This window comes from Scyliorhinus torazame, chromosome 21, assembly GCF_047496885.1.
Source record: "Scyliorhinus torazame isolate Kashiwa2021f chromosome 21, sScyTor2.1, whole genome shotgun sequence".
NCBI lineage: Eukaryota > Metazoa > Chordata > Chondrichthyes > Carcharhiniformes > Scyliorhinidae > Scyliorhinus > Scyliorhinus torazame.
In genome coordinates, this window is record NC_092727.1 from 69,276,785 (window position 1) to 69,301,671 (window position 24,887).

Sequence of the window (24,887 nt, forward strand, 5' to 3'; positions counted from 1 at the left end):
GCCCTTCTAACCTTCTCTGTAACCCTTAAAAAAACAAACTCCAGCGATTTGTTTAAACATGACTTTCCCTTCATAAATCCATGCTGGCTTTCTTTAATTATGCTGCACTTGACAAAGTAGCTTGACTTTGTCCCAAACCATAGTTTCCAGAAGTTTCCCTACTACTGAAGTCAAACTGACTGGTTTGTAATTGACAGCTTTATCCTTGCACCCCCACTTTGAACAAGAGTGCAACATTCACAATTTTCCAGTCCTCTGCTACCTCTCCTGTGTCCTCCTTAGACTGGATGATTATCACTTGTGCCTCTGCAATTTCCACTCTCAGTTCCATCAGTATTGTTAGTTGTATCTCATCTGCTCTTGGTACATTATCAGTTTGAAGGAAAGAGTAACTTTTAACACCACCTCCTTCTCGATTGTAAATTCCTCAGTGTACAAGTTACTTTCTCACCTTGGCCTGGTAGCATCTTCCTTTGTAAAGACCAATTTAAAAAGTACTTGTCAATACCTCTGCTATTTCTCCTGCCTCCATGTGCAAGTCCCCTTTTTTAAACATCAGTCGACCCAACTCTTTCTTTTACCACCCTTCTATTATTTACATCATTATAGAAGACCTTGGGATTTCCTTTTATGTTAGCTGCCGGTCTCTTTTCATGCCCTCTCCTTGCTTTTCTTATTAGGTTTTTTTTCACTTCACCTCTTCTCTAGTCCTTGAGATTCAGATTGATTCTTCATTGTATTTTCTACGTGACATCTGTCGTACGTGCACTTCATCCTTTTCCGTCTCTGGTCATCCAGGACGCACTGAATTTATCTGCCTTATCTTTCCCTTTCAAGGGAATATTCCTCGACATTGGGTCGCCTTCAAAGAAAAATTATTGTAGACTTTGTTCAGCTGCTGGCTTTTCTGCCAAATTTGATTCTAACTCACCACTCGGGCATCAAAGCTGGCTTTCCCCAATGAGTTGTCCCTGGTCTGGATTGTTCTTTGTTCTTTTCCATGGCCTCAGGACATTCTTGCATTACCTGCCTGTTTCTGTTAGATACTCTGGTGATCACCCATTCTCTCTGTCTGTGTGCTTCTTAGTAAGAAGTCTTACAACACCAGGTTAAAGTCCCAACAGGTTTGTTTCGAATCACGAGCTTTCAGAGCACTGCTCCGTCCTCAGGTGAATGAAGAGGTATGTTCCAGAAACATATATATAGACAGATTCAAAGATGCAAGACAATGCTTTGAATGCGAGCATTTGCAGGGAATTAAGTCTTTCCAACCCCAGGTTGAAGAGGTGTGAATTGTCTCAAGCCAGGACAGTTGGTAGAATTTTGCAAGCCCAGGCCAGATGGTGGGGGATGAATGTAATGCGACATGAATCCAAGGTCCCAGTTGAGGCCGTGCTCATGTGTGCGGAACTTGGCTATAAGTTTCTGGCTCGGCGATTTTGCATTGTCGCGTTTCCTTAAGGTCGCCTTGGAGAACGCTTACCCGGAGATCAGAGGCTGAATGCCCTTGACAGCTGAAGTGTTCCCTGACCGAAAGGGAACATTCCTGCCTGGCGATTGTCGCGCCATGTCCGTTCATCTGTTGTCGCAGCGCCTGCATGGTTTTGCCAATGTACCACGCTTCGGGACATCCTTTCTTGCAGTGTATGAGGTAGACAATGTTGACCGAGTTGCACGAGTATGTACCGCCTGGGGAGGAGGGGGGGGGTGTTCTCGCGTGTAATGGTGGTACCCATGTCGATGATCTGGCACGTCTTGCAGAGATTGCCATTGCAGAGTTGTGGAAGGAGCAGTGCTCCGAAAGCTAGTGATTCAAAACAAACCTGTTGGACTTTAACCTGGTGTAAGACTTCTTAATGTGCTCACCCCAGTCCAACGCCGGCATCTCCACATCACGTGTGCTTCTTAGCTGCAATGTGACTATCTCTCTAAAAGTGCTATCCAAGTAATTTGCAGCCTTGCAGCACCACAGTGAACAAAGCCACTGTTCAAGTTCTGCAGCCCCGAGCCCACATTTCTCCAATAGGTGATACTTCCTGTAGGTGTAGTCATTGAGGGCACTTTGTGCTTTCACGACTTCTCACATCCCACAGGACACACCTTTCATACGGCTGAGCTGCACTGACCAAATTTAAATATGAACTGTTTACTGCAGTATGGTGCAATATAATATATAAATGTGCCGAGTTCAGAAAGGCCTATACTTGGAAACCAATAGACTTGTGGGATTCCTGTGACTTTACTTTTAGATTTTATCCAGCTCTCTCTGCTGCCTTCTGGACTCTCTCTCTTCCCAAACTTCTGCTGCTTTATGGGCTCTCTCTCTCTGAACACACGCTGATTTATGGGCTCTTTCTCTTTCTGAGCCCCTGCTACTTTATGGACTCTCGCACTCTCCGAATCTCCGCTGTTTTATGGGCTCTCTCTGAACTCTGCATTGCTTTGTGAGCTCTCTCCAAACTCTGCATTGCTTTATGGGCTCTCCAAACTCTACACTGTCTTGCTCTCTGACCCTCTGCTGCCTTATGGGTGCTTTCTCTGTCTGAACACCTGCTGCTTTATGGGTTCTCTTGCACTCAGGACCTCTGCTGCTTTATGGGCAATGTATGATTAACCATGATTGTGACGACTTCCGTTGGCGGCTATGAAGGAGAAGGTCGCACATTTGGTGGCTCCCGCTCAGGTCAGAACTTTGGACCCTTTTTCCCCGCTTTTTTTTTTTTTTTTTTTGTCGGATCTGAGGTGGAAAATTGATGTTGGATGCAACTGTGATGAGGAATCCTACATCAGTGCATGGCGAGGCGGATCAGGAGTGCTCGCAAAGGAAGAAATAGGTGAGCGTAGAAGGCTTGGACTGAGGCTGCAACGGGAGAAAGCATGACGGACGACCGGAGTTCTGGCTCGACGACCCAGCGATCGATGGAGCAGCCGATGCAGTTCGTATAGGAGGGCTTCGCCAAGCAGAAACAGGAATGCTTGGACCCGATTAAGGAATCGATTGTGCGGCTGGAACTCCGACAGGATGCTCAAGACCGGGCGATCCAGAAAGTGGAGAAGGCACTGACTGAGCAGAAGGAACACCAAACAGCGGTGGATTTGGAGGTGGGGATGCTGAGAGACCAACAGAAAAGGCTCCAGGCGAAGGTGGAGGATCTAGAGAACCGGTCCGGCCAGCAGAACCTGAGAATAGTGTGTCTCACGGATGGATCTGAAGGAACGGACGCAGGGACATACATAGCGGGTATGTTTGAGAAGTTACTGGGGGAGGGGACGTTCACCCGACCCTTGGAGGTGGACAGGGCGCACAGAGCGCTAGCGAGGACGCCACATGTAGGTGACCCTCCAAGAGCAATGGTGGTGAGATTCCACAGGTACCTGGACAAGGAATGCATCCTACGGTGTGCCAGGCAGACACTGAGCTGTGAATGGGAGAACAGCGTCCTGCGTATATATCAGGATCTGAGCACGGACGTGGCCAGGGGAAGAGCAGGTTCAATCAGATAAAATCGACCCTTTTTAAGAATGTTAAGTTTGGACTGCTGTATCTGGCCCGTCTTTGGGTCACTCACGAAGTGACCCAACTCATTTCTACTTCGAGTCGCCTGAGGAAGCGATGGACTTCGCTAGAAGGAAAGGGCTGGTAGTGGACTGAGGTGTTCATGTTTAAAAAAGTTTGTGTTTTTGGACGTTATTTGTAATGCCTTCTGTATCGATTTGGAGCTTGCTGATGAGCTGTGTGAGTTAAAATTTGCATTTGCACTGATGGGGGATGGAGGTGTGACTGTTAGATGTTGGATCTTTTTGATTTTTTTTGTTTCTCTTTTGGGCAATTGGGTGGGGATTGTTTTTGTTTGCATATGTGTGTCCGAGTAGGGGGGCGGGGGGGAAACAATAGGTGGGAAAATGTCTGGCGCCATGGCCAGGGGCCACCAAGCTAGCTGGGCGGGCTAGCTCACGGAAGCGCAGTGGAGGGTGAGCAGATGTTATGCTTGTTGAAGGGGGCTGTGTGTATAGTGCTGTTACTGGGGGGGTGGAGGGGTGGGAAATGTTCTGCTGACGGGGGCGAGACATTTGCTGTGGGACAATAGGGAGGTCGGGGACGGAGGCTGTCTGCGGGCGGGCCTGTGGATGCGTGGGGCGCGGGCCCTAGAAAGGTGGTGGCTGATCAGCAGAGGGGCGCGAAGCCCCCCAACCAGGCTGATCACATGGAACGTGAGGGCTAAACGGGCCGGTTAAGAGGGCACACGTGTTCGCACATTTGAGGGGACTGAAGGCGGACGTGGCAATGTTGCAGGAGATGCACCTGATCAGGTCAGATTAAGGAAGGGATGGGTAGGGAAGGCTTTCCACTCTGAGCTGGACTCTAAGACTCGAGGGGTCTTGATCCTGATTAATAAGCGAGTGTCATTCGAGGCAGGAAGAATAGTTGTGGATGGGGGGGATCGGTACATCATGGTCAGTGGGAAGCTGGAGGGGTTGCCGGTGGTACTCGTGAATGTCTATGCGCCAAATTGGGATGATGTGGAGTTCATGAGGAGGATGTTGGGGAAGATCCCGGACCTGGATTCGCATAAGCTGGTATGGGGGGGGGTGACTTCAACACAGTCATTAACCCAGGGCTAGACTGGACTAGCTCAAGGACAGGCAGTGTGCCAGCAATGGCAAAGGAGCTAAAGGGGTTGGATAGGTACATGGATTACGGTAGAATGATATAGTGTAGATTAATTTGTTCTTAAGGGCAGCACGGTAGCATTGTGGATAGCACAATTGCTTCACAGCTCCAGGGTCCCAGGTTCGATTCCGGCTTGGGTCACTGTCTGTGTGGAGGATACAGGACAGGGTAGTTTCCAGAGTGTGGGTGGGAGAAGGGAGGGTTTTGGACATTTATAAGGAACTCGTGCGGTCAGGAAACGCAGACCAAGGACCAAGGAGCTGAAACAAATGGGAAGAGGAGTTAGAACATTACAGCGCAGTACAGGCCCTTCAGCCCTCGATGTTGCACCGACCTGTGAAACCACTCTAAAGCCCATCTACACTATTCCCTTATCGTCCATGTGTCTATCCAATGACCATTTAAATGCCCTTAGTGTTGGCGAGTCCACTACTGTTGCAGGCAGGGCATTCCATGCACTTACTACTCTCTGAGTAAAGAACCTACCTCTAACATCTGTCCCATATCTATCTCCCCACAATTTAAAGGTATGTCCCCTTCTTCTCTCTAACAAAACCAGCCTCAAGTCCCTCAGCCTTTCCTCATAAGATCTTCCCTCCATACCAGGCAACATTCTGGTAAATCTCCTCTGCACCCTTTCCAATGCTTCCATATCCTTCCTATAATGCGGCGACCAGAATTGCACGCAATACTCCAAATGCGGCCGCACCACAGTTTTGTTCCATGATCTCATGGTGCCGAAACTCAATCCCTCTACCAATAAAAGCTAACACACCGTACGCCTTCTTAACAACCCTCTCAACCTGGGTGGCAACTTTCAGGGATCTATGTACATGGACTCCAAGATCTCTGCTCATCCACACTACCAAGAATCTTACCATTAGCCCAGTACTCTGTCTTCCTGTTATTCCTTCCAAAATGAATCACCTCTCACTTTTCTGCATTAAACTCCATTTGCCACTTCTCAGCCCAGCGCTGCAGCTTATCTATGTCCCTCTGTAACTTGTAACATCCTTCCGCACTGTCCACAACTCCACCGACTTTAGTGTCATCTGCAAATTTACTCACCCATCCTTCTACAGATCATTTATAAAAATGACAAACAGCAGTGGCCTCAAAACAGATCCTTGGGGTACACCACTAGTAACTGGACTCCAGTCTGAACATTTCCCATCAACCACCACCCTTTGTCTTCCAGCTAGCCAATTTTTGATCCAAACTGCTAAATCACCCTGAATCCCATGCCTCCGTATTTTCTGCAGTAGCCTCCCGTGGGGAACCTTATCAAACGCTTTACTGAAATCCATATACACCAGATCAACTGCTTTACCCTCATCCACCTGTTTGGTCACCTCAAAGAACTCAATAAGGTTTGTGAGGCACGACCTACCCTTCACAAAACCGTGTTGACTATTTCTAATCAAATTGTTCCTTTCCAGATGATTATACATCCTATCTCTTATAAACCTTTCCAAGATTTTGCCCACAACTGAAGTAAGGCTCACTGGTCTATAGTTACCGGGGTTGTCTCTACTCCCCTTCTTGAACAAGGGGACAACATTTGCTATCCTCCAGTCTTCTGGCACTATTCCTGTAGACAAAGATGACTTAAAGATCAAAGCTCAGCAATTTCCTCCCTCGCTTCCCAGAGAATCCTAGGACAAATCCCATCCGGCCCAGGGGACTTATCTATTTTCACACTTTCCAGAATTGCTAACATCTCCTCCTTATGAACCTCAAGCCCTTCTAGTCTAGTAGCCTGAATCTCAGTATTCTCCTTGACAACATTGTCTTTTTCCTGTGTGAATACTGACAAAAAATATCCATTTAATACCTCTCCTATCTCCTCGGACTCCAAGCACAACTTCCCACTACTGTCCTTGACTGGTCCTACTCTTACCCGAGTCATTCGTTTATTCCTGACATATCTATGGAAAGATTTAGGGTTATCCTTGATCCTACCTGCCAAAGACTTCTCATGTCCCCTCCTGGCTCTTCTTAGCTCTCTTTAGGTCCTTCCTAGCTAACTTGTAACTCACGAGTGCCCTAACTGAACCTTCATGTCTCATCTTTACATAAGCCTCCTTCCTCTTGACAAGTGTTTCAACTGCTTTAGTAAACCACGGTTCCCTCGCTCGACCACTTCCTCCCTGCCTGACAGGTACATACTTATCAAGGACACGCAGTAGCTGTTCCTTGAACAAGCTCCACATTTCCATTGTGCCCATCCCCTGCAGTTATCCGATGCATCCTAAGTCTTGCTTCATCGCATCATAATTGCCTTTCCCCCAGAGTTAGGACGAGAGATAGAGGATGGTCTCTGGATGGATGCATTGAGTAGAGTCAACGAGTCCACAACATGTGCCAGGCTCAGCCTGATGCAGTTTAAGGTCGTTCACCAGGCTCAAATGACAGTGGCCCAGATGAGCAGGTTCTTTGGGGTAGAAGACAGCAAGGTGTGCGGGAGTAGGGGGTTAGAAAAGGTGGGACCTGTGAGGGAGAAGGATAGCTTTTGCACTATGTTTATGTTTGTATGTACACTGTTTCTTCTGTTGTTGTAAAACCATAATACCTCAATAAAATGTTTATTAAAAAAAAAACATGATTGTGACTTCACACACGCACAGCAAATTCTTGTAGCCTTATTATTTTCCATAAGCCCCCCACCTCCTCTGCCCTCTCCCCCCCCCCCCCTCCCCCCCCAACCATGTTGCCCCCTTTATATGTTCTCTTTCCTGAGCATGATCTGTTTTCTGCAACAATCTGTTTTATTCAGCCCATTGATTTAGTATGGATTTTACTACAGAATAGCATGTATTATTCATATTTGACCCATTCAAGTGCTAGTGACAGTTTCCTAACTTGGTTTGACTTGGATGAAAGGACTGAATATATGGTCACGAAATTTGCAGATGGCACAAAGATAAGAAAGTAAGTTGTCAAGCGGGCACAGAATCTCCCATGGGGTGTCGGTAGGCTAAATAAATAGGCTAAATACATAGGCAAATATGTGACAGCTGGAGGATAATTTGGGAAAATGTGAACTTGCCCACTTTAGCAGGAAGAATAGTAAAATAGCATGTTATTTAAATGGGGATTGATTGCAGAATTCTGAGGTACAGAGGGATCTGGGTGTCCTGGTACATGAATATAAAATCATTAGAATGTAGGTACAGTGATTGGTGATTAGGAAGGCAAAGGGAATGTTGGCATTTATTGCAAGGGGGATGGAATATAAAAGCCGAAGTGTTGCTGCAGCTGTGCAGGGTTTTAGTTAGTTTCTGAAATTCTGTGTATAGTTTTGTTCTGCTTACTTGTGCAACACGGTGACACAGTGGTTTACTGCCTCACAGCACCAGGGACCCTGTTTAATTCCGGCCTTAGGTGACTGTGAAGTTTGCACATTCTCCCCGTGTGGGCGTGAGTTTCTTCCGGGTGCTCTCATTTCCTCCCACAGTCCAAAGATGTACAAGTTATGTGGATTGGCCATGCTAAATTACTCCTTGGTGTCCAAACGTTAGGTGGGGTTACGGGGATAGGCAGGGAGTGGGCCCAGGTAGGGTGCTCTTTCGGAGGGTCGGTGCAGACTCGATGGGCCGAATGGCCTCCTTTGCACTAGTGATTTTATGATGCTTAAGAAAGGAAATAATTGCATTGGGAGCAGTTTGGAGAAGCTTCATTTGACTGATTCCTGGGATGAAGGGATTATCTCAAGAAGAAAGATTGGGCGGGTTGGGTCTGTATCGATTGGTGTTTAGAAGATTGTGAAGGGACCTCATTGAAACATGATCTGGGGGATACGGAGAGGATGTTTCCCCTGTGGGGAGCCAAGAACTAGTATCAAAATTAGGAGTCTTGTATTTAAGACTGAGATGAGGGATGCGATCTACTGGCCGCTTTGCGCCCGAACGGGAGGTTGATGGCCTTCAATATGTTCAATGACCATCATCCACTGCTCTCTGGGGAAGAGAATTCCACAGATTAATGATCCTGTGAGAGAGAAGATTTCTCGGGCGCAATCTAACGGAAAAGTTTTGAGGTGCCATTTGTGGTGGGTTTTGGTCGGAGTTTCCCGCCAGCTCGGAGAGTTCCCCAGAGCCATCTAACCAAATTTAGTCACAATTTTGGGCTCTGGGGAGTTTCTCCCTGTTCAAGTCCACACTTTGAATTATTTTCATCACTGCGTGGGGGGGGGGGGAGAAGAGAAGTGTGGAAGCTGAACTTGCTGGCCAGACCGGCTCTTTGGGCCACCATCTTGTAAGTGTCCCCCAAGTGGGCTTGTAGGTTCCCCACACATATGGGCATTATCCCACAGCAGTACTGAATGGTGCTCGGTTGGGGACTCCTTGGGGAGACCGTTAGATGCCGGGAGTCCAGTAGATCCCGGGTGAGCACGCCTAAGTGGGTTTAACACTGACTTAACCGTGCAAGGCTTGGTCACGTCAATTGTGGGCGGGATCCTGATTACAACATTTCGCAAGGTCTGGATAAATCTTGCGAGGCGTACTAGATGTGCATTTAGACAGTTGTATGGGTAAGATGGATATAGAGTGATATGGGCCAAATGCAGGTAATTGGGACTAGCTTTGTGGTTAAAAATTGGGCGGCATCAACGAGTTGGGCCGAAGGGCCTGTTTCCATGCTGTAAACCTCTGACTCTGAGGAATGTGTTTAAGCACTTAAAAAAAGGAAAGCTGCCTCACACATTGTATTAATGGAATACAGTATTGGCATAGCCAATTTTTTTTTAACGAGAGTGAAATTGTTCTTCAGCTAGTATTGAACTTTTCTTTTTCAAATCTGGTTGGTTGATTTTGAGAAATTAAAAATTGTCTCACTGGTATGAAGAGAGTGCTTTTTTAAATTGAGGCGGGGCCCTTTGGTTTGGGGGATTTTACTGTGTTGATTTGAAATGGACACTAGAATACCTGAAGTAGAAAGTATTCTATTCTCTAGCACTAGCATTGATGCATACAAATAAAGGTTAACTGTGAAATACACTTCCAAGTTCTTTCTAATGCTGCAGTGCAGTCTCACATTGGTGTTCATGCAGCAGTTTTTGAACAGGTTTTGAACTTGACTTCAGAGACTATTTCCTCGGGTGGATGTAGCTGTTACTAGAACATAGAACATTACAGCGCAGTACAGGCCCTTCGGCCCTCAATGTTGCGCCGACCTGTGAAACCACTCTGAAGCCCACCTATACACAATTCCCTTATCGTCCATATGTCTACCCAATGACCATTTGAATGCCCTTAGTGTTGGCGAGTCCACTACTGTTGCAGGCAGGGCATTCCACGCCCTTACAACTCTCTGAGTAAAGAACCTACCTCTGACATCTGTCTTATATCTATCTCCCCTCAACTTAAAGCTATGATTTCAGCGGGAGCGGTGCGCAAGTGATTTCTGGGAGGTAAGTTTATCCTTTAAAAACACTTACCTTCACAGGAACAGGCCAGTCGATTTCAGCGGGAGCGGTGCGCAAGTGATTTCTGGGAGGTAAGTTTATCCTTTTAAAAAAACACTTTTCTGTTTTATTTTTTTCGACCCGTGGAGATCTGGGAAGCCCCCCCCCCCCAACCAATAAATTCTGGTGGAGAGGAAACCCGAGACACTACACATGTAGTGTCTCCCACCCACCCTCCTCCTCTAACCTAATAATAAGACCATTGGCGTGAGGTAAGTGCCATATTATATTATTAGCATTGTGCAGGTCAAGGTTCGGAGGTGGAGGAGCAGTCTCTGTCAGGGAGAGAACCTGAGAACATCTAAGACACTCCGAAGGTAAGTAAGTGATTTTTACTCATTTTTACTTTTAGACCTTTTTCAAATTGTATGTGTCGGGGGGAAACTGAAGTGACATCACAGAAAAGCTGTGGCCTGAGTGGCTGGTTGGGAATCTACACTAAATTAAAAAAATTAAGCATTGGTAACTAATTAAACATAATTACTTAATTATAATTTAGAGGGGTATCTAAGCCAGAGATCGGAGAGTACTATATTTAGCTTTCGCATTTCTATTAGAAATAGAGTGCTAGGAAACAGATAGTTAACAGTAACTTTGAAATTTAAAAAAAAAAAAAAAAAAATTTTTTTTTAAATGTTATTTAATTTTAATTAATTGACGCAATGTCAGTTAGAGGGGCGCAGTGCTCTGACTGTGAGATGTGGCAGGTCCGGGAGGCTTCCAGCGTCCCGGATGGCTTCATTGCAGAAAGTGCACCCAACTGGAGCTCCTCACAGACCGCATGGTTCGGTTGGAGTAGCAATTGGATGCAGTTAGGAGCATGCAGGTGGCGGAAAGCGTCATAGATCGCAGTTATATAAATGTGGTCACACCCAAGGTGCAGGCAGAGAAATGGGTGACCACCAGAAAGGGCAGGCAGTCAGTGCAGGAATCCCCTGTGGTTGTCCCCCTCTCGAACAGGTATACCCCTTTGGATACTGTCGGGTATCCAATCAGGGGAAAACAGCAGCAGCCAGAGCAGTGGCACCACGGCTGGCTCTGATGTTCAGAAGGGAGGGTCAAAACGCAGAAGAGCAATAGTAATAGGGGACTCTATAGTCGGGCACAGATAGGCGCTTCTGTGGACGTGAAAGAGACTCCAGGATGGTATGTTACCTCCCTGGTGCCAGGGTCCAGGATGTCTCCAAACGGCTAGAGGGCATCCTGAAGGGGGAGGGCAAACAGGCAGAGGTCGTTGTACATATTAGTACTAACGACATAGGCAGGAAGGGGCATGAGGTCCTGCAGCAGGAGTTCAGGGAGCTAGGCAGAAAGTTAAATGACAGGACCTCAAGGGTTGTAATCTCGGGATTACTCCCTGTGCCACGTGCCAGTGAGGCTAGAAATAGGAAGATAGAGCAGCTAAACACGTGGCTAAACAGCTGGTGTAGGAGGGAGGGTTTCGGTTATCGGGACCACTGGGAGCTCTCCCGGGACAGGTGTTACCTATATAAGAAGGACGGGTTGCATCTAAACCGGAGAGGCATAAATATCCTGGCCGCGAGGTTTGCTAGTGTCACACGGGAGGGTTTAAACTAGTATGGCGGGAGGGGGGGGGGGTGGGCACGGGAGCGACAGGTCAGAAGGTGAGAGCATTGAGGGAGAACTAGGGAATAGGGACAGTGGGGCTCTGAGGCAGAGCAGACAGGGAGAAGATGCTGAACACAGCGGGTCTGGTGGCCCGAAGTGCATCTGTTTTAATGCAAGAAGTATTACGGGTAAAGCAGATGAACTTAGAGCTTGGATTAGTACTTGGAACTATGATGAATTTGCCATTACAGAGACCTGGTTGAGGGAAGGGCAGGATTGGCAGCTAAACGTTCCAGGATTTAGATGTTTCAGGCGAGATAGAGGGGGATGTAAAAGGGGAGGCGGAGTTGCGCTACTGGTTCGGGAGAATATCACAGCTGTACAGCGGGAGGACACCTCAGAGGGCAGTGAGGCTATATGGGTAGAGATCAGGAATAAGAAGGGTGCAGTCACAATATTGGGGGTTTACTACAGGCCTCCCAACAGCCAGCGGGAGATAGAGGAGCAGATAGGTAGACAGATTTTGGAAAAGAGTAAAAACAACAGGGTTGTGGTGATGGGAGACTTCAACTTCCCCAATATTGACTGGGACTGACTTAGTGCCAGGGGCTTAGACGGGGCGGAGTTTGTAAGGAGCATCCAGGAGGGCTTCTTAAAACAATATGTAGACAGTCCAACTAGGGAAGGGGCGGTACTGGACCTGGTATTGGGGAATGAGCCCGGCCAGGTGGTAGATGTTTCAGTAGGGGAGCATTTCGGTAACTGACCACAATTCAGTAAGTTTTAAAGTGCTGGTGGACAAGGATAAGAGTGGTCCTAGGATGAATGTGCTAAATTGGGTGAAGGCTAATTATAACAATATTAGGCGGGAACTGAAGAACATCATTCGGGGGCGGATGTTTGAGGGCAAATCAACATCTGACATGTGGGAGGCTTTCAAGTGTCAGTTGAAAGGAATTCAGGACCGGCATGTTCCTGTGAGGAAGAAGGATAAATACGGCAATTTTCGGGAACCTTGGATAATGAGAGAGATTGTAGGCCTCGTCAAAAAGAAAAAGGAGGCATTTGAAAGGGCTAAAAGGCTGGGAACAGACGAAGCCTGTGTGGAATATAAGGAAAGTAGGAGGGACCTTCAGCAAGGAGTCAGGAGGGCTGGAAGGAAAATCCCAAGGCTTTTTACACGTACATGAAAAGCAAGAGGGTAGCCAGGGAAAGGATTGGCCCACTGAAGGATAGGCAAGGGAATCTATGTGTGGAGACAGAGGAAATGGGCGAGGTACTAAATGAATACTTTGCATCAGTATTCACCAAAGAGAAGGAATTGGTGGATGTTGAGTCTGGAGCAGGGTGTGTAGATAGCCTGGGTCACATTGAGATCCAAAAAGACGAGGTGTTGGGTGTCTTAAAAAATATTAAGGTAGATAAGTCCCCAGGGCCTGATGGGATCTACCCCAGAACACTGAAGGAGGCTGGAGAGGAAATTACTGAGGCCTTGACAGAAATCTTTGGATCCTCACTGTCTTCAGGTGATGTCCTGGAAGACTGGAGAATAGCCAATGTTGTTCCTCTGTTTAAGAACTGTAGCAAGGATAATCCAGGGAACTACAGGGCGGTGAGCAAATGGACGTATTAGTGAGAGGCAGCATGGTTTTGTGAAGGGGAGGTCGTGTCTCACTAACTTGATAGAGTTTTTTGAGGAGGTCACTAAGATGATTGAACTGGAACTGCAGGTAGGGCAGTGGATGTTGTCTATATGGACTTCAGTAAGGCCTTTGACAAGGTCCCTCATGGTAGACTAGTACAAAAGGTGAAGTCACACGGGATCAGGGGTGAGCTGGCAAGGTGGATACAGAACTGGCTAGGTCATAGAAGGCAGAGAGTAGCAATGGAAGGATGCTTTTCTAATTGGAGGGCTGTGATCAGTGGTGTTCCACAGGGATCAGTGCTGGGACCTTTGCTGTTTGTAGTATATATAAATGATTTGGAGGAAAATGTAACTGGTCTGATTAGTAAGTTTGCAGACGACACAAAGGTTGGTGGAATTGCGGATAGCGACGAGGACTGTCAGAGGATACAGCAGGATTTAGATTGTTTGGAGACTTGGGCGGAGAGATGGCAGATGGAGTTTAATCCGGACAAATGTGAGGTAATGCATTTTGGAAAGTCTAATGCAGGTAGGGAATATACAGTGAATGGTAGAACCCTCAAGAGTATTGAAAGTCAAAGAGATCTAGGAGTACAGGTCCACAGGTCATTGAAAGGGGCAACACAGGTGGAGAAGGTAGTCAAGAAGGCATACGGCATGCTTGCCTTCATTGGCCGGGGCATTGAGTATAAGAATTGGCAAGTCATGTTGCAGCTGTATAGAACCTGAGTTAGGCCACACTTGGAGTATAGTGTTCAATTCTGGTCGCCACACTACCAGAAGGATGTGGAGGCTTTAGAGAGGGTGCAGAAGAGATTTACCAGAATGTTGCCTGGTATGGAGGGCATTAGCTATGAGGAGCGGTTGAATAAACTCGGTTTATTCTCACTGGAACAAAGGAGGTTGAGGGGAGACCTGATAGAGGTCTACAAAAGTATGAGGGGCATAGACAGAGTGGATAGTCAGAGGCTTTCCCCCAGGGTAGAGGGGTCAATTACTAGGGAGCATAGGTTTAAGGTGAGAGGGGCAAGGTTTAGAGTAGATGTACGAGGCAAGTTTTTTACGCAGAGGGTAGTGGGTGCCTGGAACTCGCGACCGGAGGAGGTGGTGGAAGCAGGGACGATAGTGACATTTAAGGGGCATCTTGACAAATACATGAATAGGATGGGAATAGAGGGATACGGACCCAGGAAGTGTAGAAGATTGTAGTTTAGTCGGGCAGCATGATCGGCACGTGCTTGGAGGGCCGAAGGGCCTGTTCCTGTGCTGTACATTTCTTTGTTCTTTGTTCCCTCGTGCTAGACATCACCATCCGAGGAAGAAGGCTCTCACTGTCCAACCTATCCAATCCTCTGATCATCTTGTATGCCTCAATTAAGTCACCTCTTAACCTTCTCTCCAAGGAAAATCCAAGGAAAACAGCCTCAAGTCCCTCAGCCTTTCCTCATAAGATCTTCCCTCCATACCATGTAACATTCTGGTAAATCTCCTCTGCACCCTTTCCAATGCTTCCACATCCTTCCTATAATGCGGCGACCAGAATTGCACGCAATACTCCAAATGCGGCCGCACCACAGTTTTGTACAGCTGCAACATGACCTCATGGCTCCGAAACTCAATCCCTCTACCAATAAAAGCTAACACACCGTACGCCTTCTTAACAACCCTCTCAACCTGGGTGGCAACTTTCAGGGATCTATGTACATGGACACCGAGATCTCTCTGCTCATCCACACTACCAAGAATCTTACCATTAGTCCAGTACTCTGTCTTCCTGTTATTCCTTCCAAAATGAATCACCTCACACTTTTCTGCATTAAACTCCATTTGCCACCTCTCAGCCCAGCGCTGCAGCTTATCTATGTCCCTCTGTAACTTGTAACATCCTTCCGCACTGTCCACAACTCCACCGACTTTAGTGTCATCTGCAAATTTACTCACCCATCCTTCTACACCCTCGTCCAGGTCATTTATAAAAATGACAAACAGCAGTGGCCCCAAAACAGATCCTTGTGGTACACCACTAGTAACTGGACTCCAGTCTGAACATTTCCCATCAACCACCACCCTTTGTCTTCCAGCTAGCCAATTTCTGATCCAAACTGCTCAATCACCCTGAATCCCATGCCCTCCGTATTTTCTGCAGTAGCCTACCGTGGGGAACCTTATCAAACGCTTTACTGAAATCCATATACACCAGATCAACTGCTTTACCCTCATCCACCTGTTTGGTCACCTCAAAGAACTCAATAAGGTTTGTGAGGCACGACCTACCCTTCACAAAACCGTGTTGACTATCTCTAATCAAATTATTCCTTTCCAGGTGATCATCCTATCTCTTATAAACCTTTCCAAGATTTTGCCCACAACATAGAACATAGAACAATACAGCGCAGTACAGGCCCTTCGGCCCACGATGTTGCACCGAAACAAAAGCCATCTAACCTACACTATGCCATTATCATCCATATGGTTATCCAATAAACTTTTAAATGCCCTCAATGTTGGCGAGTTCACTACTGTAGCAGGTAGGGCATTCCACGGCCTCACTGCTCTTTGCGTAAAGAACCTACCTCTGACCTCTGTCCTATATCTATTACCCCTCAGTTTAAAGTCATGTCCCCTCGTGCCAGCCATATCCATCCGCGGGAGAAGGCTCTCACTGTCGACCCTATCCAACCCCCTGATCATTTTGTATGCCTCTATTAAGTCTCCTCTTAACCTTCTTCTCTCCAACGAAAACAACCTCAAGTCCATCAGCCTTTCCTCATAAGATTTTCCCTCCATACCAGGCAACATCCTGGTAAATCTCCTCTGCACCCGCTCCAAAGCCTCCACGTCCTTCCTATAATGCGGTGACCAGAACTGTACGCAATACTCCAAATGCGGCCGGACCAGAGTTCTGTACAGCTGCAACATGACCTCCCGACTCCGGAACTCAATCCCTCTACCAATAAAGGCCAACACTCCATAGGCCTTCTTCACAACCCTATCAACCTGGGTGGCAACTTTCAGGGATCTATGTACATGGACACCTAGATCCCTCTGCTCATCCACACTTTCAAGAACTTTACCATTAGCCAAATATTCCGCATTCCTGTTATTCCTTCCAAAGTGAATCACCTCACACTTCTCTACATTAAACTCCATTTACCACCTCTCAGCCCAGCTCTGCAGCTTATCTATGTCCCTCTGTAACCTGCAACATCCCTCCGCACTGTCGCCAACACCACCGACTTTAGTATCGTCTGCAAATTTACTCACCCACCCTTCTGCGCCTTCCTCTAGGTCATTGATAAAAATGACAAACAGCAACGGCCCCAGAACAGATCCTTGTGGTACTCCACTTGTGACTGTACTCCATTCTGAACATTTCCCATCAACCACCACCCTCTGTCTTCTTTCAGCTAGCCAATTTCTGATCCACATCTCTAAATCACCCTCAATCCCCAGCCTCTGTATTTTTTGCAATAGCCTACCGTGGGGAACCTTATCAAACGCTTTGCTGAAATCCATATACACCACATCAACTGCTCTACCCTCGTCTACCTGTTCAGTCACCTTCTCAAAGAACTCAATAAGGTTTGTGAGGCATGACCTACCCTTCACAAAGCCATGCTGACTATCCCTGATCATATTATTCCTATCTAGATGATTATAAATCTTGTCCCTTATAATCCCCTCCAAGACTTTACCCACTACAGACGTGAGGCTCACCGGTCTATAGTTGCCGGGGTTGTCTCTGCTCCCCTTTTTGAACAAAGGGACCACATTTGCTGTCCTCCAGTCCTCTGGCACTATTCCTGTAGCCAATGATGACATAAAAATCAAAGCCAAAGGTCCAGCAATCTCTTTCCTGGCCTCCCATAGAATCCTAGGATAAATCCCATCAGGTCCCGGGGACTTATCTATTTTCAGCCTGTCCAGACTTGCCAACACCTCTTCCCTACGTACCTCAATGCCATATATTCTATTAGCCTGGGGCTCAGCATTCTCCTCCACAACATTATCTTTTTCCTGAGTGAATACTGACGAAAAATATTCATTTAGTATCTCGCCTATCTCTTCAGACTCCACACACAATTTCCCATCCCTGTCCTTGACTGGTCCTACTCTTTCCCTAGTCATTCGCTTATTCCTGACATACCTATAGAAAGCTTTTGGGTTTTCCTTGATCCTTCCTGCCAAATACTTCTCATGTCCCCTCCTTGCTCGTCTTAGCTCTCTCTTTAGATCCTTCCTCGCTACCTTGTAACTATCCATCGCCCCAACCAAAACTTCACACTTCATCTTCACATAGGCCTTCTTCTTCCTCTTAACAAGAGATTCCACTTCCTTGGTAAACCACGGTTCCCTCGCTCGACGCCTTCCTCCCTGTCTGACCGGTACATACTTATCAAGAACACGCAGTAGCTGATCCTTGAACAAGCCCCACTTATCCAGTGTGCCCAACACTTGCAGCCTACTTCTCCACCTTATCCCCCCCCAAGTCACGTCTAATGGCATCATAATTGCCCTTCCCCCAGCTATAACTCTTGCCCTGCGGTGTATACTTATCCCTTTCCATCATTAACGTAAACGTCACCGAATTGTGGTCACTGTCCCCAAAGTGCTCTCCTACCTCCAAATCCAACACCTGGCCTGGTTCATTACCCAAAACCAAATCCAACGTGGCCTCGCCTCTTGTTGGCCTGTCAACATATTGTTTCAGGAAACCCTCCTGCACACACTGTACAAAAAACGACCCATCTATTGTACTCGAACTATATATTTTCCAGTCAATATTTGGAAAGTTAAAGTCTCCCATAATAACTACCCTGTTACTTTCGCTCATATCCAGAATCATCTTCGCCATCCTTTCCTCTACATCCCTAGAACTATTAGGGGGCCTATAAAAAAACTCCCAACAGGGTTACCTCTCCTTTCCTGTTTCTAACTTCAGCCAATACTACCTCGGAAGAAGAGTCCCCATCTAGCATCCTCTCCGCCACCGTAATACTGCTCTTGACTAGCAGCGCCACACCTCCCCCTCTTTTGCCTCCTTCTCTGAGCTTACTAAAACACCTAAACCCCGGAACCTGCAACATCCATTCCTGTCCCTGCTCTATCCATGTCTCCGAAATGGCCACAACATCGAAGTCCCAGGTACCAACCCACGCTGCCAATTCCCCTACCTTGTTTCGTATACTCCTGGCATTGAAGTAGACACACTTCAAACCACCTACCTGAACGCTGGCCCCCTCCTGCGACGTCAAATCTGTGCTCCTGACCTCTATACTCTCATTCTCCCTTACCCTAAAACTACAATCCAGGTTCCCATGCCCCTGCTGCATTAGTTTAAACCCCCCCAAAGAGCACTAACAAATCTCCCCCCCAGGATATTTGTGCCCCTCAGGTTCAGATGTAGACCATCCTGTCTGTAGAGGTCCCACCTTCCCCAGAAAGAGCCCCAGTTATCCAAAAATCTGAAACCCTCCCGCCTGCACCATCCCTGTAGCCACGTGTTTAAATGCTCTCTCTCCCTATTCCTCATCTCACTATCACGTGGCACGGGCAACAACCCAGAGATAACAACTCTGTTTGTTCTAGTTCTGAGCTTCCATCCTAGCTCCCTGAAAGCCTGCCTGACATCCTTGTCCCCTTTCCTACCTATGTCGTTGGTGCCAATGTGGACCACGACTTGGGGCTGCTCCCCTCCCCCCTAAGGACCCGGAAAACACGATCCGAGACATCACGTACCCTTGCACCTGGGAGGCAACATACCAAACGTGAGTCTCTCACGCTCCCACAAAATCTCCTATCTGTGCCCCTGACTATAGAGTCCCCAATTACTAATGCTCTGCTCCTCTCCCCCCTTCCCTTCTGAGCAACAGGGACAGACTCCGTGCCAGAGGCCCGTACCCCATGGCTTACCCCTGGTAAGTCGTCCCCCCCACAAGTATCCAAAGCGGTATACTTGTTTCTCAGGGGAACGACCGCAGGGGATCCCTGCACTGACTGTTTTTTCCCAGTCCCTCTTACAGTTACCCACCTATCTCCAATCTTTGGTGTAACTAATTCCCTGAAGCTGCTATCTATGACCCCTTCTGCCTCCCGAATGATCCGAAGTTCTTCCAACTCCAGCTCCAGTTCCCTAACTCGGTCTTGGAGGAGCTGGAGATGGCAGCACTTCCTGCAGGTAAAATCAGCAGGGACACTAACTGCATCCCTCACCTCAAACATCCTGCAGGAGGAACATTGCACTCCCTTCCCTGCCATTCCTCTAACTTTCTACCAAGATCTGGCTAACAACTAAATTAAATTTTTATAAAAAATAATAATAATATAATAAAATATGGTACTTACCTCAGACCAATGGGTTTTATTATTAGGTTAGAGGAGGAGGGTGGGTGGGAGACACTACACGTGTAGTGTCTCGGGTTTCCTCTCCACCAGAATTTATTGGTGAGGGTCTTCCCAGACGTCCGCGGGTCGACTTCCTGATCCCGCCGAAAAAAAAACTAATTTAAAAAAGTAAGTAATTTAAAAGTAATTAAAAAATTTAACAGAAGTAAGGCTCACTGGTCTATAGTTACCGGGGTTGTCTCTACTCCCCTTCTTGAACAAGGGGACAGCATTTGCTATCCTCCAGTCTTCTGGCACTATTCCTGTAGACCAAGATGACAAGGGGGCATAACTATAAGATTCAGGGTGGGAGATATAGGAGGGATGTCCGAGGTAGATTCTTTACTCAGAGAGTGGTTAAGGTGTGGAATAGACTGCCTGCTGTGATAGTGGAGTCACACACTTGAGGAACTTGCAAGCAGTTATTGGATAGGCACATGGAGCACACCAGAATGACAGGGAGTGGGATAGCTTGATCTTGGTTTCGGACAATGCTCGGCACAACATCGAGGGCTGAAGGGCCTGTTCTGTGCTGTACTGTTCTATGTTCTATGTTGACTGCTGCAAGAGTTTACATTGCAGGCTGCTCTGCCCCACTCATCATGCAGGTTCAGGCCACTGCATGCCCAGCTGTTTGCAGGATGTATTCCTGTTCTCCTTGTTTCATCTGGGAAGTACCTTCCCAGATGAAACTGCTGTTAGATGCCTTCGTGACAAGAGCCAGCCAGCATAGGCAACCTTTGCCTTGATAACATGCCAAGCAAATTGGTGCAATAGATGATACCCCTCGCCACCAAAGGCAATTAAACCACCTTGTTTATATTGCACAGTGACCCCTGGAGACAGCACTGTAATATAAATGAATGCAGGGCTGGCAGTGCTCCAATGGACCACCCTATTTTTTTGACAATGCAGTTGCAGCATTCTCCAAATTCGATAAAGTTGAGGTCAGGTATAACTTGCTCCAGTATCTGTTTCCACCACCATCCCCCCAGAGCCTTGTCTTGTGTCTTCTCCATTAGACCAGTCCAGAGAATCAACTTTTCTATTTACTGATACTGCTACTGAACTTTTCCAGTTGATTGATTTATTGTGCTGTGCCTGGCCTGATAATCTTGTCTGTGGCTTTTTCTCCCTCCTTGTGGACCATGGCACTTTTACTATGTGTAATTCTCCTGGAAGCTCTTACCTTGACTGCTTGTGCAGGCTGCAATGTGTGTCTGAAGATCGTTAAGCATTTAACTGTTCAGGGGTAGGATAAACTCAGTCAGAAGCCTTTTAACCTGTTGTTCAATCCACACATGTTTTTTTAATTTCCCTATTTGCCATTTTTATTTTCCTTAGAGATTGTATATCAACCGACTATGTTTCGATAGCGACTTTTCATGACTTCGGAAATGAAGTATTCTTTGCAGTGTGGTCAAACTGTAGTATAAGAAGGACGGGTTGCATCTAAACTGGAGAGGCATAAATATCCTGGCCGCGAGGTTTGCTAGTGTCACACGGGAGGGTTTAAACTAGTATGGCGGGAGGGGGGGGGGGGGGTGGGCACGGGAGCGACAGGTCAGAAGGTGAGAGCATTGAGGGAGAACTAGGGAATAGGGACAGTGGGGCTCTGAGGCAGAGCAGACAGGGAGAAGTTGCTGAACACAGCGGGTCTGGTGGCCTGAAGTGCATATGTTTTAATGCAAGAAGTATTACGGGTAAGGCAGATGAACTTAGAGCTTGGATTAGTACTTGGAACTATGATGTTGTTGCCATTACAGAGACCTGGTTGAGGGAAGGGCAGGATTGGCAGCTAAACGTTCCAGGATTTAGATGTTTCAGGCGAGATAGAGGGGGATGTAAAAGGGGTGGCGGAGTTGCACTACTGGTTAGGGAGGATATCACAGCTGTACTACGGGAGGACACCTCAGAGGGCAGTGAGGCTATATGGGTAGAGATCAGGAATACGATGGGTGCAGTCACAATATTGGGGGTTTACTACAGGCCTCCCAACAGCCAGCAGGAGATAGAGGAGCAGATAGGTAGACAGCTTTTGGAAAAGAGTAAAAACAACAGGGTTGTGGTGATGGGAGACTTCAACTTCCCCAATATTGACTGGGACTCACTTAGTGCCAGGGGCTTAGACGGGGCAGAGTTTGTAAGGAGCATCCGGGAGGGCTTCTTAAAACAATATGTAGACAGTCCAATTAGGGAAGGGGCGGTACTGAACCTGGTATTGGTGAATGAGCCTGGCCAGGTGGTAGAGGTTTCAGTAGGGGAGCATTTCGGGAACAGTGACCACAATTCAGTAAGTTTTAAAGTGCTGGTGGACAAGGATAAGAGTGGTCCTAGGATGAATGTGCTAAATTGGGGGAAGGCTAATTATAACAATATTAGGTGGGAACTGAAGAACCTAGATTGGGGGTGGATGTTTGAGGGCAAATCAACATCTGACATGTGGGAGGCTTTCAAGTGTCAGTTGAAAGAAATTCAGGACCGGCATGTTCCTGCGAGGAAGAAGGATAAATACGGCAATTTTCGGGAACATTGGATAACGAGAGATATTGTAAGCCTCGTCAAAAAGAAAAAGGAGGCATTTGTCAGGGCTAAAAGGCTGGGAACAGATGAAGCCTGTGTAGAATATAAGGAAAGTAGGAAGGAACTTAAGCAGGGAGTCAGGAGGGCTAGAAGGGGTCACGAAAAGTCATTGGCAAATAGGGTTAAGGAAAATCGCAAGGCTTTTTACACGTACATAAAAAGCAAGTGGGTAGCCAGGGAAAGGGTTGGCCCACTGAAGAATAGGCTATGGAATCTATGTGTGGAGCCAGAGGAAATGGGCGAGGTACTAAATGAATACTTTGCATCAGTATTCACCAAAGAGAAGGAATTGGTAGATGTTGAGTCTGGAGAAGGGTGTGTAGATAGCCTGGATCACATTGAGATCCAAAAAGACGAGGTGTTGGGCGTCTTAAAAAATATTAAGGTAGATAAGTCCCCAGGGCCTGATGGGATCTACCCCAGAATACTGAAGGAGGCTGGAGAGGAAATTGCTGAGGCCTTGACAGAAATCTTTGGATCCTCACTGTCTTCAGGTGATGTCCCGGAGGACTTGAGAATAGCCAATGTTGTTCCTCTGTTTAAGGAGGGGAGCAAGGATAATCCAGGGAACTACAGGCTGGTGAGCCTTACTTCAGTGGTAGTAAAATTACTGGAGAGAATTCTTCGAGGCAGGATCTACTCTCATTTGGAAGCAAATGGACGTATTAGTGAGAGGCAGCATGGTTTTGTGAAGGGGAGGTCGTGTCTCACTAACTTGATAGAGTTTTTCGATGAGGTCACAAAGATGATTGATGCAGGTAGGGCAGTGGATGTTGTCTATATGGACTTCAGTAAGGCCTTTGACAAGGTCCCTCATGGTAGACTAGTACCAAAGGTGAAGTCACACGGGATCAGGGGTGAGCTGGCAAGGTGGATACAGAACTGGCTAGGTCATAGAAGGCAGAGAGTAGCAATGGAAGGATGCTTTTCTAATTGGAGGGCTGTGACCAGTGGTGTTCCGCAGGGATCAGTGCTGGGACCTTTGCTGTTTGAAGTATATATAAATGATTTGGAGGAAAATGTAACTGGTCTGATTAGTAAGTTTGCATACAACACAAAGGTTAGTGGAATTGCGGATAGCGATGAGGACTGTCAGAGGATACAGCAGGATTTAGATTGTTTGGAGACTTGGGCGGAGAGATGGCAGATGGAGTTTAATCCGGACAAATGTGAGGTAATGCATTTTGGAAGGTCTAATCCAGGTAGGGAATATACAGTGAATGGTAGAACCCTCCAGAGTATTGAAAGTCAGAGAGATCTAGGAGTACAGGTCCACAGGTCACTGAAAGGGGCAACACAGGTGGAGAAGGTAGTCAAGAAGGCATACGGCATGCTTGCCTTCATTGGCCGGGTCATTGAGTATAGGAATTGGCAAGTCATGTTGCAGCTGTATAGAAACTTAGGCCACACTTGGAGTATAGTGTTCCATTCTGGTCGCCACACTACCAGAAGGATGTGGAGGCTTTGGCGGGGGTGCAGAAGAGATTTACCAGAATGTTGCCTGGTATGGAGGGCATTAGCTATGAGGAGCGGTTGAATAAACTCGGTTTGTTCTCACTGGAACGACGGAGGTTGAGGGCGACCTGTTAGAGGTCTACAAAATTATGAGGGGCATAGACAGAGTGGCTAGTCAGAGGCTTTCCCCCAGGGTAGAAGGGTCAATTACTAGGGAGCATAGGTTTAAGGTGAGAGGGGCAAGGTTTAGAGTAGATGTACGAGGCAAGTTTTTTACGCAGAGGGTAGTGGGTGCCTGGAACTCGCTACCGGAGGAGGTGGTGGAATCAGGGACGATAGTGACATTTAAGGGGCATCTTGACAAATACATGAATAGGATGGGGATAGAGGGATACGGACCCAGGAAGTGTAGAAGATTGTAGTTTAGTCGGGCAGCATGGTCGGCACGGGCTTGGAAGGCCGAAGGGCCTGTTCCTGTGCTGTACATTCCTTTGTTCTTTGTAGTCGAGAATTCGTCCTACCTATTTATACACAGCAGGTTCCCACAAACTTGAATGTGACAGTGACCATAATCTTTTTTGTCATACTGATTGAGAGGTAAATATCGGCCAGGACACGGGAAGATCTTCCCTCTTGCTTTTTAACATCCATCTAAGAGGGCCGATGCGGCTGCCTTTTAACAATTCATTCAAAAGATAGCATCCCACTCACTCAGTATTGCACTGTTAATATCTGCCAGCGTTGAAGACCTTGTGTGACATTCCTCTTCTTTTCCCCCACCCCTCTTCCCCATTCCACCAGCTCCTGGTCATTCTAGCCTTCTGAGGCCATTTGTAACATTCCGACAAACTCAGGACGAACTGATAATCAAATTCGCTGTTCTTTAAACAGATATTCCGTTTCTATTGTTCCCCTAAGTACTTTAATCTGTGGCCCAAGTAATTCAGTCGCCATTTGTATTATTTGAAACTCTTAAAACTACAGCTGAAATAGGTCTGCTCTTTGCTCTTTGCAAAAATTGCTATCATATTGGAGCATTAGCTGCTGCTTTGTAACATGCTGCACATACAGTGGGTCAGATAACAAGTGCAAAGATTAGAGTGCAAGATGAT

The 24,887-nt window shown here is 47.0% G+C and overlaps 1 protein-coding gene across 3 annotated transcripts in view; it reads left to right on the plus strand.

The window, feature by feature from the left end:
* dcakd (dephospho-CoA kinase domain containing) overlaps positions 1 to 24,887 on the plus strand; it is a 50,334-nt gene that overhangs the window by 5,303 nt on the left and 20,144 nt on the right. The gene's annotated exons all lie outside the window — the stretch shown is intronic.